The 15268-nt window shown below is 48.3% G+C and overlaps 1 long non-coding RNA gene across 1 annotated transcript in view; it reads right to left on the bottom strand.

The window, feature by feature from the left end:
- The window catches only part of LOC109257417 (uncharacterized), a 4891-nt gene extending 2704 nt beyond the window's left edge, over positions 1–2187 (bottom strand). Inside the window, exon 1 of the long non-coding RNA XR_002075973.2 lies at positions 2141–2187. This is a non-coding gene — a long non-coding RNA (uncharacterized LOC109257417). The remainder of the gene's footprint in view (positions 1–2140) is intronic.
- Between the last annotated feature and the right edge of the window lie 13081 nt (positions 2188–15268).

Genomic DNA, 15268 nt, shown 5'->3' with positions numbered 1-15268 from the left:
CGGCGGATGTGACGGAAGAGAGTGTATTTTAACGGGGCGGGGTGGTGAGATACAGGGGCGGGAAGAGAGGGAACCGGAAAAGAGGGAGAAGCTACCTGAGAGGACCTTGTAGCCAAGGAGGATGATATTTTGCATGAGGGAGCAAGAAGAATGAGTTCTGGGTTTTTAAGATTGGGTCAACCTGGATTCACATTGTGGCTCAGCCGTTCACGATCTGGATGAGCCCCCTGGGAGCTCCTTGAAGGCACTTTACTTTTCTGGTGGGTAGGAATGGTCGTGAGGATCGCACAAGATGATGTCTAAAGCCCACACCCCAGAAGGCACAAACACACATCGCTTTTATGTGAAGCTGACCACCCTTCCTGCCTAGAAAACAAGGTTCTAGCAAAGCCGAGGAGTAATTACTGTGTGCCTTAGTGTAGGTCCCTACTTCCCCAGGGATGATGGTGACTGCCTCAGTTGTAACAGCCTTAAGAGGTAGAAAGCCTCTGTGGCCCTACTTGCAGAGAGGCTTAGAGAGGGTGAGGGGCTGTGTTAAAGGCTCCTTCAGTTCAGGGGCGCCTGGGTGACTCAGTTGGTCAAACACCTGACTCTTGATTTGGGCTCAGGTCATGATCTCGAGGTTCATGAGACTGAGCCCCATGTTATTCTCTGTGCAGAGTAGAGCCTGCTTGGGATTCTCTCTCTGTCCCTCCCCTCCCCTGTTTCTCTCTCTCTCTCTCTCTCTCTCTCTCTCTCTCTCTCTCAAAATAAATGAATAAATTTAAAAAAAGACTATCAGCTCAGTGGAACCTGGATCAGAATCTTTCCATCTTTTTAAGTTTATTTACTTTGAGAGAGAGACAACATGACTGGGGGAAGGGCAGAGAGAGAAGCAGAAAATCCCAAGCAGGCTCCCAGCTGCCAGCGCAGAGCCGGATGTGGGGCACAAACCCACGAAACCGTGAGATCATGACCTGACCCGAAACCGAGTTGACTCTTAACCGACTGAGCCACCCAGGCGCTCCTTGAACTTTTCCATCTTCTGAGCTCTGAATCTGGGCTGGTTCTAATGGGCTTTTCTGATAACCCAGGCTCCATCTTTAACCACGAAATGTTTAGTGCACTTAATTAGCTGGGCAGAGAATAACATATGCACATTTGAAAGGCACTGATTATGTGTCGTTAATTAGGAACTTGTCTGGGAGTGTGGTGTCTGCTCTGCATTGTGAAAGGCAGCCTCTGCAGCCTTTCGGGGGAAGAAGTGTTTGACACGGTCCCCCCCCCCCCGCGGTGCCAAGTCAGCCAGAAGGAGCTTTGCCAGGTTCTTGACCGCTTCTGGGCCCAGCTTCACTGATGAAGCACAGTAACCTGAAAGTGCTCTGAGGCTGTTTGCAGACAAATTTAGGTTCAAGTCTAGGCCGGCCTGAACTGAGCTTCAAGTGCTAGGTGTGAAGGAGAGCGGCAGGCATTTGCAAAGGAGTAAAACGCAGCAGGTGTCCCAGGAAGGAAGCAACATCATCAATCACCACCGCGCTTCAACTACAACGTGCACCACCATCTACGGAACAAGCCCTATGGGCTAGGAACTGTGTTGAGTGTTTCTTATGCATGGTCTGTTAATCATGCATTCTTAGCACCCCACTTTTGGACGCGAGGAAACAAAGCTCTCTTAGCAATGTTCGACAACTAGCCTACCGATATATAATGGAGGCAACATTTGAATCCAGGGATTTCCATGTTCAGATCATTTGCTTTTTACACCTGCCCTACATTACCTGCTCACCAAAGACGCGATAAATGACCTGGATCACCGCACTGGTTGGCAAGGAGGGGGATATATTTCATGGCAGGGATATTCTGTTGAAGAGGGTCGGACTGTATTCACAGAAAAGGCCAAGTGAGTCCCCGCCACCCAAGACAGCTCTGCAAGGGGCTCCGGTCACCCTGTGTTCTTTCTAAATGCTCCTACCCAACGGAACACACAGCCGGAGTCCCCAAGATTGGTCGCTGTCGGTACCGGAGTCGGGTTCTCGAGTCCGACAAGGACCCAAAAGTCAAAAGCACCGAGAACAATTTTATCAGAGAGACAGCTCGAGACACAGCACCGACAGAGAGGAGTCAGACGAGCACCCACAAACAGAAAGGAGGCGCTACTCACACAGAGGAAGCAACAGCTCAGGCTCCCACGCAGGCCAAAGTGCCAATAAGGAAAAGGAAAAAAAAAAAAAAAAGTGCTTCATCCTGATTGGTTTGAAGCGTCTGGTCCTGCCTGGTAGAGCTTCGTCCTGATTGGTCAGAAGGGCTTCGCCCTGACGGGTCGATATTGGCAGGCAACTCAGGCAGCTCATTGGTGCTCTTTGGAGCCGGGTCCTCAGTTTTAAGTCCGGCTTGTAGAGGGGCCACGTCCTGGTTTTGGTCTCTTAAGAGAAGCGGTTTAACAATCACAGCCAACGGAAAGCGCCCCAGGTGCCTCATGGTTGTCACTTGGGGCTTGTTCATGTGGCCCCTGAGTGTCTCACCATGTGGATGACTTTGCCCAGGGTTCCCAAAGGATTTGGGTGAGCACCGGGATGGAGTCTGGTTAGGAAAAAGGTAATAGTTGCCCTTGGGATAATAATATTATGAGCTCTCAAATGAGCACTTGCTATGCACCAGGCATTCCAATAAGTGCTTTCCCTGACTCAATAATCCTCATAATAATCCCATGAAGTATTATTATGCGCACTTATCTATGAAAAACCTGAGGTTCAGAGAGTTTGAGTAACCTGCCTGAACTCCTGCAGAAAATGTTGCATCTGTGATTTAAACCCAGGTCAACGTGAAGCCAAGCCCAGCCTCTTAACCCTGATGCTCTGGTACCAGCATTCTAGGCGGCAAATAAATATTGCTGGATTGATCTGCCAAATAGTTATCACCACTGCTCCTCTCCTCAATGGAAGTAGTGGCCTCGTAAATCTGAATGGCTCAGATTCTGCCCAAGAGCTCACACTTGGAAAGAGGTGGGACAAAACCCTCTCTAAGGCCCCAAGAGCTGTAACAGATCTTATGATTCAGTCTACTGTCAGGGTAAGCAAGTTTCAAACAGTCTGGAGAGCCATGCTGGCAATTCTCAGAAAAATTTCTGAGCTTCTCTGAACCTTAAGATGCACTTCGGAAGCAAAACTCCATGCTGTCCCTACCGCCTTGCTGTCTTTTTTTCTGAGACTAACTAACAAGGAGCTGGGAGCCTCGGTGATTGCCCCTCCCTAGCCCTCCTCTCAGCAATCACTGCTTGCCCTTCTAGAAAGAAGCCTCTCTTCCCACTTGACCTCACCTCAGCTCCATCTTTCCCCCAAGACCCCTTTCTTTTAACTGTGTCTTGAGATAGTAAAACTGAAAATGCAGAAATTCAAAGTGGAAGCTTCATTCACCCTAGCAGGTCCCAGAAGTATTTAATACTTTGCGTGGAGAGATAAAAATAGATGGTGAGGCAGCTGATAAGAATAACAGCTCTGGCCAAGAGAGCCCTTATGCAAAAGGAGCACTGGTGGAAAGAGAACCCCAGAGGCATAGACAGAGAGAAGGGGGAGTAGACAGAGAGAAGGAGAAACGGAGGAGGTTCTAGAGACACCCACGGAAGCAACAGCCAGTGGGAGGTGCTGAGAGTGGGAGGGCATCGCAGGGGGCAGAAGCAGCAACAATTTCAGGAGAGATCCATATCCCAGGGCAGCCTCGGAAATAATTACCCCTCATAGCAAATCAATCAGCAAGCTTTTACCGGGCGCTGGGGGCACAGTGGCAACGTGAAACTAAAAGACCAGGCGGTTTGCAAGGAGAGTGCAAAGTCCTCCGGAGATAAAAATAGCACACTTGAAACAATTAGAGAGCAATTAATGCCAAACTGTCTGGTTCTGACTGGAGTACAACAAGGCTCGCAGGGGAGAGAGCCTGGGGAGCTGGAATAGTCAGCCAGGCAGGGGCAGGGAAGGCTCCCTGGAGCCCCAAGGTTTAGGCATGGGATGCCTTGAGGACAAGAGTCTATTCCCATGGGATTCTCAGCCTGTGCAGTACAGCACCAGCCATCTAACCACAGCCTTGCCCTTCCAAAAGCTTCCAGTTAAAAAGCAGAATGCAGTGCTTGTTGAAGAAATGGATGAATGAACAAGTGATTGTAGTCCTTAGACCCTTCCTAGTGACTGCTGAAGAGGCAGGAGAGTGGAGTAGCATGTTGCGGAAACATTAGACTACCGGTCTACCATAGACTTTTTGAGGTCAGGGACTGTGTTCTCGTTCCACATCTGTTGAGTCCCCTTCATATAAAAAATATATATATATATGTGCTAGCCTTGGGGATGAGGTCTGGAGATGAACTGGATCAGACACAGTCTACTGGCTTCAAGACAGCCCAGAGCATGGCACGCCTGAGTGGCTCAGTCAGTTGAGTGCTTGCCTTTAGCTCAGGTCATAACTCATGGTTTGTGAGTTCGAGCCCCGCATTGGGCTCTGTGCTGTCAGCTCAGAACTTGGAGCCTGGTTCAGATTCTGTGTCTCCTTCTCTCTCTGCCCCTCCCCCACTTGTGCTCTGTCTCTCAAAAATAAATAAATAAATGTAAAAAAATTTTAAAGGAAGAAAAAAAAAGAGCAGAGCTGCATTTGGAGTTTAGAGCCTAATTATTTGGAGTTTAGGGCCTAATTATATACACCATGCTTCATTCAGATCACCAAGTGTCCTTTCCCTAAACACACACTAAGTCAACCATTAATTCTGTAGGTCGTTTACCCCTACTATGTGCCAAGTTATGCGACAGGCACTGGATGTAAGCCTTAAAAGACAATGTCTCTGCAAAGACTATATTACAGTCTGACATTCTGGAAAAGGCAAAAACTACAGAGACGGTAAAAAGATCAGCGGTTGCCAGGGATTAGCGGGAGAGAGGGATGAATAGGCAGAGCACAGAGGATTTTCTGGGCGGTAAAAATACTTTGTATGGTACTATAACGGAGGATGTATGTCGTTACACACGTGTCCAAAGCCATAGATTGTACAACACCAAGAGTGATCCCTAAGGCCATCTGTAGACTTTGGGTGCTAATTGGTAAGCCCGTGTCGTTTAATGATTTTAACAATGTCCCACTCTGGGGCAGGATATTGATAACGGAGGAGGATGTGCATGTGTGGGGACAAGGGGATATGTGGGAAATGTCTGTGCCTTCCCCTCCATTTGGCTGTGAGCCTAAAACTGCTCTTAAAAAAAAAGTCTTTCTGAAAAGATAATGTTTTTCTCTAAAGAGGGCGTATTGTCAAGTAGGAAGATGAATGGTCGCATACATGCAGTGTAGTATAATTGCACACCTGCTTTCGTGGTGTGATGTGCAAGGTATAGGGGGAGTTTAAGGAAAGGACCCCCTAGGTTGTCCAGAGGAGTGAAGGACGAACTCACAGAGGAAGAAGGACGTGAGTGGATTCGGGTGCGGGCCCTGGCAGGGGCGAGGTGTGGCAAATGAGAGTAACGTGTAGGCAGATGAAATGGAGCGTGCAGAATCTGGAAACGTGAGAGGACATAGTAACATGTTCTGAGCGCTATAAATAATTGAGTATTACTAGAGCATAGAGTTGGGGGGTGGGGAGCAGTGCAAGACGACACAGGGACAGATCAGCGGGAGACTGATTACAAAGGACTCTGGAAGCCAAACAAATGGGACAGATGGTGTCTCGTTAACAATCGCGGGGCCATTGAGGAATGTTGAGTCGTGGGAAAACGGGATCAGATTTGTGGACCAAAAAAGAACATTCGGTCAGCTACGTGGAGGACGGAGGGGGCGGGCAGTGGGAGGGGGTGGGGAGGCATAACTAAGCAGGAGACAGGGAGGCCCAAAAGGAAGCCATTGCAGTGGTCCCCGAGAGTTTTGTTTAGGGCTCTGGCGGTGGCAAAGGAAGGCCGGGGAGAGACCCCAGAGCTATTTATGAATCAGAATCAACAGGCCTTGGTTACCAGTTGGCTGCAGGGGTGAAGGGGGAGAGACCAGGATGACTGAAAATGGCAGCACCAGTCACAAGCACTGCTCGACTTGGGCACCCTCTCCCTCGACTCCTGCCCTTCCTCCTCTGGGGCCTCTGGAACACGACACCGCAGTACATAACCCCCTGTGTTCTCACCTTGACCCCTTCCTGGTTTGAATTGAAACCTGCTCTTACAAGAGGGCTCTGCTTCACCAACATTTGCCTCCCCTGGACAAAGCCCCTTCTCTCCCCACTCCTCTGGAGGAAGCCCAGGTCCCACCCAGACAAGCAACCTAGCAGGTTCCTGGATCTGCTTCCAAACCATACCTTCTCGATCCTCGTAGAAACATTGCTCCTGAGAAGCCCACACCCTTTCTCTACCCACTTTTATAGCTGTCGTTCGCCTGCTTCATGAAGACCATAGTGCCTGGCTCAAGGTCTGTCCTCTCCATCCCAAGACCTGCCATCATCCTGGCTGCTCTGTCTATAAGGGCAACCTGCCCAGTAGTCTAGTCCATTCCACCCAAGCCACTCGCACCGATGGCCACACCCTGGAATGGTTTCATCTCCAACCTCCAATAATCCTCAATGCTACCAGTTTCCTATTTTTCCATTTCTCGAACTCCTTCACTCCTGTTGCGTCTAGTGTCTGACTTTACTAAGACCTCTGGCCAATGGCCTCGCCGTTTCCAGCCATCTATCAATCCTCCTCCTTCATTTCCTTCTCCGTCCAGTCTAGAAAACCTAATATACTGTCTCATAACCATCTTTTGAGTATCTTCACTTCTCCTTTGTCATTTTGCTTTCCTCAACAAAATTCCAGTCTCTGGACCAATCCAGCCATCTACTACTTTCTTTTATATACCTGGTGGCAAGCCAACATCGTGAGGCTTACTCCTGATCCTTCTCACTCCAAGTGGTCACCAAGCCCTGCCAATTCTTTCTCCTTCCCAAGTATCTCCCCCGTAAGTCCCCTCCACTCCATCCCCACTGCCCTTGCCTTTGTTCAGACTCAATTGTTTCTTCTGTGTTAGTTTCATTTAACTGAAGTTCAAAATAGTTTTCTGAACCATGCTCTAATCTTACCTCGGGATCACATCATGTGAACCTCTGACCATATCACTGTAGCCAGGTGCCACATCACTCTCCTTCTTACCGTAGTTTAATGACTGTTTCAACCCTTCAGCATCACATGTAAGACCCATTGTAGTTACACACTTATCACCTCTCCAGCTCCCTCTCTCCCTATTCTATCCTAAACCTTATCTCTTTCATTCAATCCTGAGCCTTACTATTTATAGGTTCCAAGATGGGTCATGCTCTTTCTCTCTGCTCCACGTATCATTCCCTTTACCTCCTCATCATATGGCTACTGATTCTCCATGATGCAGCTGATGTCCAGCCCAGAACCTGGCACATGAATCATGCTCATAAATAAGATCTTTACAACAAGGTCCCTGATATTTATTCTACCTCCCTGAGTGTTTGAACTAGCTGTTGCTCCTGAGTGATCCTTGAGAATTTCCCTTATTACGTCTTTCTCATTTTTTTCATAGTTTTCTGTTTACTTTTCCATCTTCTACACTAGACCGAGACCTTGTTGAGGGTAGGAACCTTACCTTTTTCACCTTGGCGTGTCCAGTATACAGCATGAGGCCTGACACAAACAGGCATTCAATGAGCAGCTGTGAATGAATGAATGAATGAATGAAGCCTGAGCCTCCTCCAATACCCCAGACCATGCTGCTCACCCTGCCTGTCTTGGGAACTATTGCCTTTTTCTGGAAACTTCTCAACTTTTGGAGACAACCACTTCTCTCTGCTTCGAAAATGCTGGTATCTCAGCTAGAGACTGTTTCAAAAGTAAATGACACACTCGGAAAGCCTTCCTTACTTTTCAGTGCAGTGGAAATGATGGTTGGTGGTGCCACCATTACCACAGCAGGTTTCCTGATCAGGCATCCGAGAAGACCAGGTCAGATGGCACGGAGCGGGAGCTCTTTAAAAGACCAGATTCAGCGGCTTCCTTGAAATGTCCCCTTTCCTGTCTACCAAAAGGGCCCTATGGGGTCCAAAGGCAAGCATACTGCAAAGTAAATTAGAAGAACCTGACTTTTATGGCTTCACTCTTTCCCTGCTGAATCCTTTACACAGTCGCCAGAGGTGATGTCTTAAAGCATAGATACGATCAAGCTGTTCACCTACTGGGAAGCCCCACTGCCTCCAGGACAGAATCTAAAGTCCATAGCTTGTCCTGCAAAGCACGTCACCTTCAGGTGTCACTCTCCTTCTCCAGCTCCTCTGCCCCTGGGAACCCTGTTCCATGCTTCTGTCCAGGTGGCCTAAGTCTTTTCCTGAATGAACCACATGGCTTCCCACCTCCATACTGTGGCTTCCTTAGCCCCAGCTGAAAAGGATGCCCTTCCCATGCCTTTCCACCAGAGAACCCCGGAGAGCCTTATCTCCAGGGGGGAGAAACTCCTCCCCTGGAAAAGGCCTCTGACTTTCTTCTCCCCTCCCTAAGGACTTTCTCAGCCCTAGGAGAAGGAATCCACTTCCTCTGCACATTGCCAGAAGCGCGTTCTTGCTACACAAAGAGACTTTCTCATTTCAATATTCCACCTACATGGTCACACATCTGCCTCTCTGGGCTGGATTAGTTGCTCCATGAGAACTACCAGTGTGCAACCGTAACATTTGGGGAATTATACTGGGATCTGTGGAGCTCGTAATCTCCAGAATAATGAGATAGGTTTAGCTGGGGCTTTCCTGGTTTAGGTTATAGAGAAAGGACCATTGGGATCAGAGTCAGACACCAGCACATCACTTAGTGTTTGCCTTTGGCCTCCCAGCCTCAGTTTCCTTATCTGTAAAATGGGGATCACAACAACAACAGCAATTTCAGAGGGTTGCAATAGGGATTAAATGCAATAATAAATGGAAAGACCCCGGTCTGGGATTTAGCATATGGTGGGTTACACCAAGAAAATATTGGTTTTGTTCCCCTCCCCATCTTGTAACTCTTCAGTTTTCATGCTTGAAAACTGCTTAATAACACTCTTTCATATAATCTCACCCTTCCCATGCCAACTTTTTCTTCAAATCTTCAAATTCTTATCGTTTTATTTTTGTTATTTTTTTTTTAACGTTTATTTATTTTTGAGAGAGAAAGAGAGACCGAGCGCAAGCAGGGGAGGGGCACAGAGAGAGGGAGACACAGAATCTGAACCAAGTTCCAGGCTCCGAGCTGTCAGCACAGAGCCCTACGCGGGGCTCGAAGCCACCAACCGTGAGATCATGACCTGACACGAAGTCGGACGCTTAACCGATGGAGCCACCCAGGTGCCCCCCAAATTCTTACCATTTTAATCATCGCCCTTCTTGGGATAACCTTCAACCTCTTCATATCCTTTTCAAAGCATGGTGACCCTTCATAACCGGAGGCTCTTAAAACCGTCGCGGCAGGAGTAGGTAAACATAATAATAATAAATGACAATAAGCGAGCTTATTGAGGGCTTCCTGAGCACCAGGCTCCCTGTTCAGCTCTCTCCGTGCCACGGACTTGCTGCTGCCGTGTCATAGGTGCTGTCTCAGGGCCAGAGAGCTGGAAAGTGTGAGAGCACAGAGCACAAACACACGAGCGCCAGTCTGAAATCCTTTCCCCGAGTGGCACACGAGTGCTCCCGACTCCTCCACTGCCACGGGCACTGCCACAGAGAGGTCAAGGGCAGCACTCAGGCCGGCTCACGGGATGCAAGTTGGGCTTTCTATGATGCCACCTCGGTGCTTGTGTTTGGATGTTGTGGTGTCACAGGACGAGTGTTCGAACCCACCAGGCCCACCCAGAATGTTCCCTGAGAGGCAGAGAGAGTCCAGGCTTTCTCCTCCCAACTGTTCAAAGTGCCAGCACCTGTGTCATACACACTGTTCCGTTGTGGATACGCCAGCAGCGGACGTGTGACCGAGTGCTCTGTGTCAGATATTAAGAAATCCAAACGAGGACAGGCCTTCCCAGGAGTGAGTGACAGGGGCTTGCGGGGAGGGAGCATGCCACGCTGACGCTCTCCAGTGAGACTTCCTCTGCTCCTGCAAACCGCGGAGAACATTCAGTCCCCAGAACTCCTGCCCCGTATCACACTCAGGGTCTGGCCCAGTTTCACTGACGTCCTTCTCTGGGGCCCCACCATCGGCACGGTGCTGTCACCAGCACGGTGCCTGGGCAGCTCTTCGGCTCCTGTGTCTTCTTGGGGTCTCAGGCTTGCCATCCCCTTCTCTCCCCCTCCCTTCGTTCAGCCCCTGAGCCTCTCCCAGCTGCTCCTGTCACAGGGATTCTGTGTTGGAGGGTCTGTTGAGTGAACTCTCTTCCCTACGCCTCTCTGTGGCTGCCTCCCCATCTCCATCTCCAGTCAGGTCTTTTACTCTTTTTTAAATTTTTTTTTAATGTTTATTTATTTTTGACAGAGAAAGTGGGGGAGGGGCAGAGAGAGAGAGAGAGAGAGGGAGACACAGGGTCGGAAGCAGGCTCCAGGCTCTGAGCTGTCAGTACAGAGCCTGACGAGGGGCTCGAACCCATGAACCGTGAGATCGTGACCCGAGCCGAAGTCGGACGCTCAACCGACTGAGCCACCCAGGCGCCCCTCTCCAGTTGCGTCTTAACTGGAATGTACCTCCTCTGAGGGCCTTGCCCTGGCCACATCTGCTAACCCTCACCCTGCTCACTATGGCATTACCCTATTTCATTTTGTCAAGGCTCTATGATTAGCTCCTTTAGTTTTGAATTTCCATATTTATCATGGCCCTTGCCCTAGTAGAATATTAGCTTCCTACTTGTGGGGCCTCTTCCTCGTTGAGCACCATAATCCTAGCTCCTAAAACAGTGCCTGGCACATGATGGACTCTCCATACATAGTTGTTACCTGGTCAAATAACCAACGTAATGACCCATTGACCTGAGGTCTAGCCGTGGAGGCAAAGAAAGATAGACAGTAATAATGACCGCTTTCATTTATCAAGGGGCTTTACAGGCATTATACTGAGGGTTTGACATGCATTGTCTCATATAATTAGTGCAACAGCCCTATTATTCCCATTTAACAGATGAGAAAATTGAGGGTCAAGAAGTTAAAAAAGAAACCAAAAACTTACTCCAGATATATATCTGCCTTAGTACCCTGCATGGCAGAGCAAACCCAGACTTAGAGCTCTATCATCAAAGCCCAAATGCTTTAACTATTTCATTCAAAGAATCACCAACGTCAAGAAAATACCCCCTGCCAGGGGAACCAAGACGGCCAAGACAGGGGAAGGACAATAACGAGTACTGAGAGGGATGTGGAAAGTTGGAACTCTTGTGTGTCACTGGCGAGAATATGAGTTGTCACTTTGGAAAACAGCTTGGAAATTCCCCCAAAAGTTGAACATAGTGTCACCATTATCATCTAGCAATTCCCCTCCTTGATGTAACTGAAAGCATATAAAGAAAAACGCATACACAAATGCCGGTAGAACGACTATTCATAACAGCCAAAAAGCAGAAGCAGCCCGAAGGTCCCACTGATGAATGTGTGAACAAGATATGGTTAACTTACACAATGGAGTATTATGCGGCCGTAAAAAGGAATGAAGTCCTGATTTGTGTTTCAACATGATGCTAAGCGGAAGACGCCAAAGAAAGGCCAAATATTATATGCGTACGTTTATACAAAATGGCCAGAAGAGGCAAATCCACAGTGCTGGAAAGTACATTAATGTTTGCCGGGGGTTGGGGGTGGGTGGGTGGGAAATGGAGAATGACTGGTAAAGAGTATGGTGTGTTTTTTTTTGGTTTTTATTTTGGGGGCAGTTAAACCTAAGTGTTTGTGGTAGGTTAGATGAAGACTGGAGAGTCATGGAAAAGTGTGATCATACAAAAAAACAGTACGAGCGAAGAGTAGTAAACTAGGGAAAACAGCCAGGTCTGTTCACTCAGATTCCTTTCGGCGTCCATCGGTCTTCAGAGACAGGGATGTTCCTTTCCTCTGAGTACAGGAAGGGAGCCTCTCGCGGGAGGACCTTACAGTCTGCTTCAGAAGAAAGTCAGAAAACCCCTCCTCTACCTGCCATCTCTCAAGTTCCTTCCGCTTGAAACATCCAGTGTGCCGAGGGCCACATTTGGGGTTAGGACGTTCTGCCCCCCGTCATCATCTTCTGCACACCTGCTTCTCACTTAGGAAGCTCTGCATACCCAGCTGTGTCACCTTAAGCCCTGTCCCTTCCAGCCTTCCGGTTTGCTTTTCAGATTTAATGTCCTCTGGAGTTTCTTTACGGGGAGACTAAAATCTTCTGGAATTAGATGGCGGTGATGGTTGCACAACCTTGTGAATACGCTAAGGTTTGGTGAAACCCACTGAACTATATGCTCTCGGTGATTAAAATGGTGAATTCTATGTGATGTGAATTTGTCTAGAAAGAAAAAAATAAGAAATTAAGATACCAGAAAGAAAGAGGAAGGAAGGAAGGGAGGGGGGAAGGAAGGGAGGGTGGAAAGAAAAAAAGAATGGCTAGGTTTCCCTGCCTGTGGATGGAGCAGTTTTGAGAGCACAGGTGTGCCAAGTGGTCAGATAAGCATCTAATGAAGAGGTCTGTTCGAGGTGGCAGAGGCCCAGCTCCTAGAGTCACCTAAGGAGCAGCGCTCCTCTTTTGAGCTGGGAAACGGGACCGGTAAGTGCAAGGCAGGGCCCAATCCATATACCAGGACTGGGCGTTAGATAGGTTTCTAGAACCAGAACCTGGACGGTGTCAGAGCACGAGCCTAGTCATACAAATCCAAGTGCATGGGGGAATCTGGATAAAGAAGGCAAGGTCGGGTGCTCCATTGGTAGGACTGAGGAACCACATGAGGGGAAGAGTGGAACAGCCACACAGGTGCTCAGGGGCCTCTGTTAGAGCTCTGGAAACTGGATTAGACCGAAGGAAGGCCCGAGTATTCCAAGACTTGGCCTCCTTTTGGTACAGCTCAGCCTACTTCAGCACATCCTTACTCAGAACTGGTCAAGCACGCAGGAGATGAAATCAGCGGCTCAGCTGGGGGAGCGGGCTGGGGACATGGGGCAGTCAGTCAACCAGCAGGTTGAGATGGCACATTCCTCCAAAATGAAAGTCATTTCCCAAGTTGAAGGTTTTGGGGCTTATTCCAATGCAAAGGCCCCTGAAAAGTTAGATAATAGGCCCAAGATCACACAGCTAGAAAGTGATAAAAGTGTTGTGATAGCCAGTTTTCCTGACTCTAATGTCCTTGCTTTCAACTGTGTGGGTGAGAGGCCGTCGAGTATGGTGGTCATGAGTTCAAATCCCACCATTGCGTGACCTCGGACAAGTTACGCAGCCCCTCTGGGCTTTAGCCCTGTCCCCTATAAAATGGGGATGGCAGTGACTGTCTGTCTCAGGTGGTGGTGAGGAGCCAATGACACAATACACACAAAGCATTTAGCATGGCTTCCAGAACCCAGAAAGAGCCAACCGTTGAGTCTTGTGCTCTTCTTGAGCCAGAGTGACGGGGCGTTCCACGGGCACGTGTGGTGACGTCACGGTTTTGTCTAACACCACCACTGTTTTCTGTTTCCCCTTATCTTGTTCTAGAAAGACTTGCCCTTGTTTGTGTGTTTCTCGAGGGGTCAAACTGAATTGATAAAGTCACAGAGAGCACCAGACGTTTGGCCGGCTCCGTGAGAACAGAAATAGGGCAGAACTCACCGGTTGGTTTTAGACATGAGTCAACCCCGTCCAAGCTAATCCCCTATTGGCAGCTGCAAGATTTTTCTCTCACAAACTGATTATGCTGGTAAATCAAGACCTTTTTCTGTATTGAAGGAAAAAGCTTATATACATTCACTTCACAGGAATAACGTCATCAGCCGAGCACAGCCGCTGTGTAGCTGAATATATTAGAATTATCCTCTGTCACAAGGTAGTGAAGTTGACTCTTGAACAGCGTGGGCAGTTAGGAGTGCTGACCCCTCCCACAGTCAAAAATCCATGTAAAGTCTTTGACTCCCGCAAAATTTAACTACTCTTAGCCTGCTGTTGACCAGAGAAGTCTTACTGATAACATGAACAGTCAACTAACACATATTTTGTATGGTGTGTGTATTATATACTGTATTCTTACAACCGAGGAAGCTAGGGACAAGACAATGTTATTAAGAACATAGAAGGTAGAGAAAACACATTTAGTACAGAAGTGTAGAGTCTGCGTGTAAGTGGACCCGCACAGTTCAAATTCATGTTTGTTCAAGGGGTAACTGGACCTGATACCCACAGATCCTCTGGTGAAAGGCTTCAGAGGGCCTCCCAAACATTAACTAGTTAGCCCTCACCATCTTTCTTGGAAAGAGGTCCATGCGGCCGTCCCTCAGGGCTCTCTGGGAGGTGCTACCTACCCTTCCAGACAGAGTTCCAAAGTTCCCAACAAACCCTCTTGCCCTCTTCCCCAGGTTGAAATTAATCACCCCTTCTCTGAGCTCTGCATGCACCTTTCGTCTCTATTCTAGAAAACATCTGTGTAGTACATCATTTGAGCTCCAGGTCTTTCCCACACTTGAGAGTAAGTTTTTGATGTCCTGAACTGTCTGATTCACATCTCTATCACTTTTTTGCCCGCTCGCTCACTCACACGCCCAACATGCACCCATCACATTGGCTGTGGGTTTCTTTGTACTTTGAGTAAGACTTCCCCTTAAAATTCTGCTACATTCCTCTATGGAAGGCACCCCTTCCAGTTGAGGAGTATTTTTTTTTTAGTAAGCTCTAGGTCCCCTGTGGGACTTGAACCCATGACCCTGAGATCGAGAGTCGCACGCTCTACCGACTGAGCCAGTCAGATGCCCCAAGAAACATTTTTCTAGTAACACATGCCTTGCACTTAGTAGGGGTTTTACCTCTGTCTGTTGAAATAAATGGAAGAAAACGAAAAATGAGACTTTTGGCAATTTGACCAAGCCAACAAAATCAAGATGAAACTTGGAACTCTGTCTGCTCAGCTCCCGCTGTTACGTCTAACTGGCATTGGTGTTGTGTGCACATGCTGCTATATGGTTCCCTAAAATTCCAGATGAGGATCCTGTCGTTTTCTTTCCCTCCTTCCCCCCCCCCCCCAATTTATTGAGCAACTATTAAATGCCAGGCCTTGTGCTAGATGACAGTGATCCAATCATGGGCGAAAGCAAACATTGCCTTTGTTTTTAAGGAGCTTAGAAACTGCACAGTGCAGGAGAGACAGTTGATCAAACAGTGCTTTGAAGGCGTGTGTAATTAGCAGCAGAGGTTAG

This window comes from Panthera pardus, unplaced genomic scaffold (genome assembly GCF_024362965.1).
Source record: "Panthera pardus isolate Hobbes unplaced genomic scaffold, ASM2436296v1 HiC_scaffold_12, whole genome shotgun sequence".
Classification (NCBI taxonomy): domain Eukaryota; kingdom Metazoa; phylum Chordata; class Mammalia; order Carnivora; family Felidae; genus Panthera; species Panthera pardus.
This window is presented reverse-complemented; position numbering and strand designations above follow the sequence as displayed.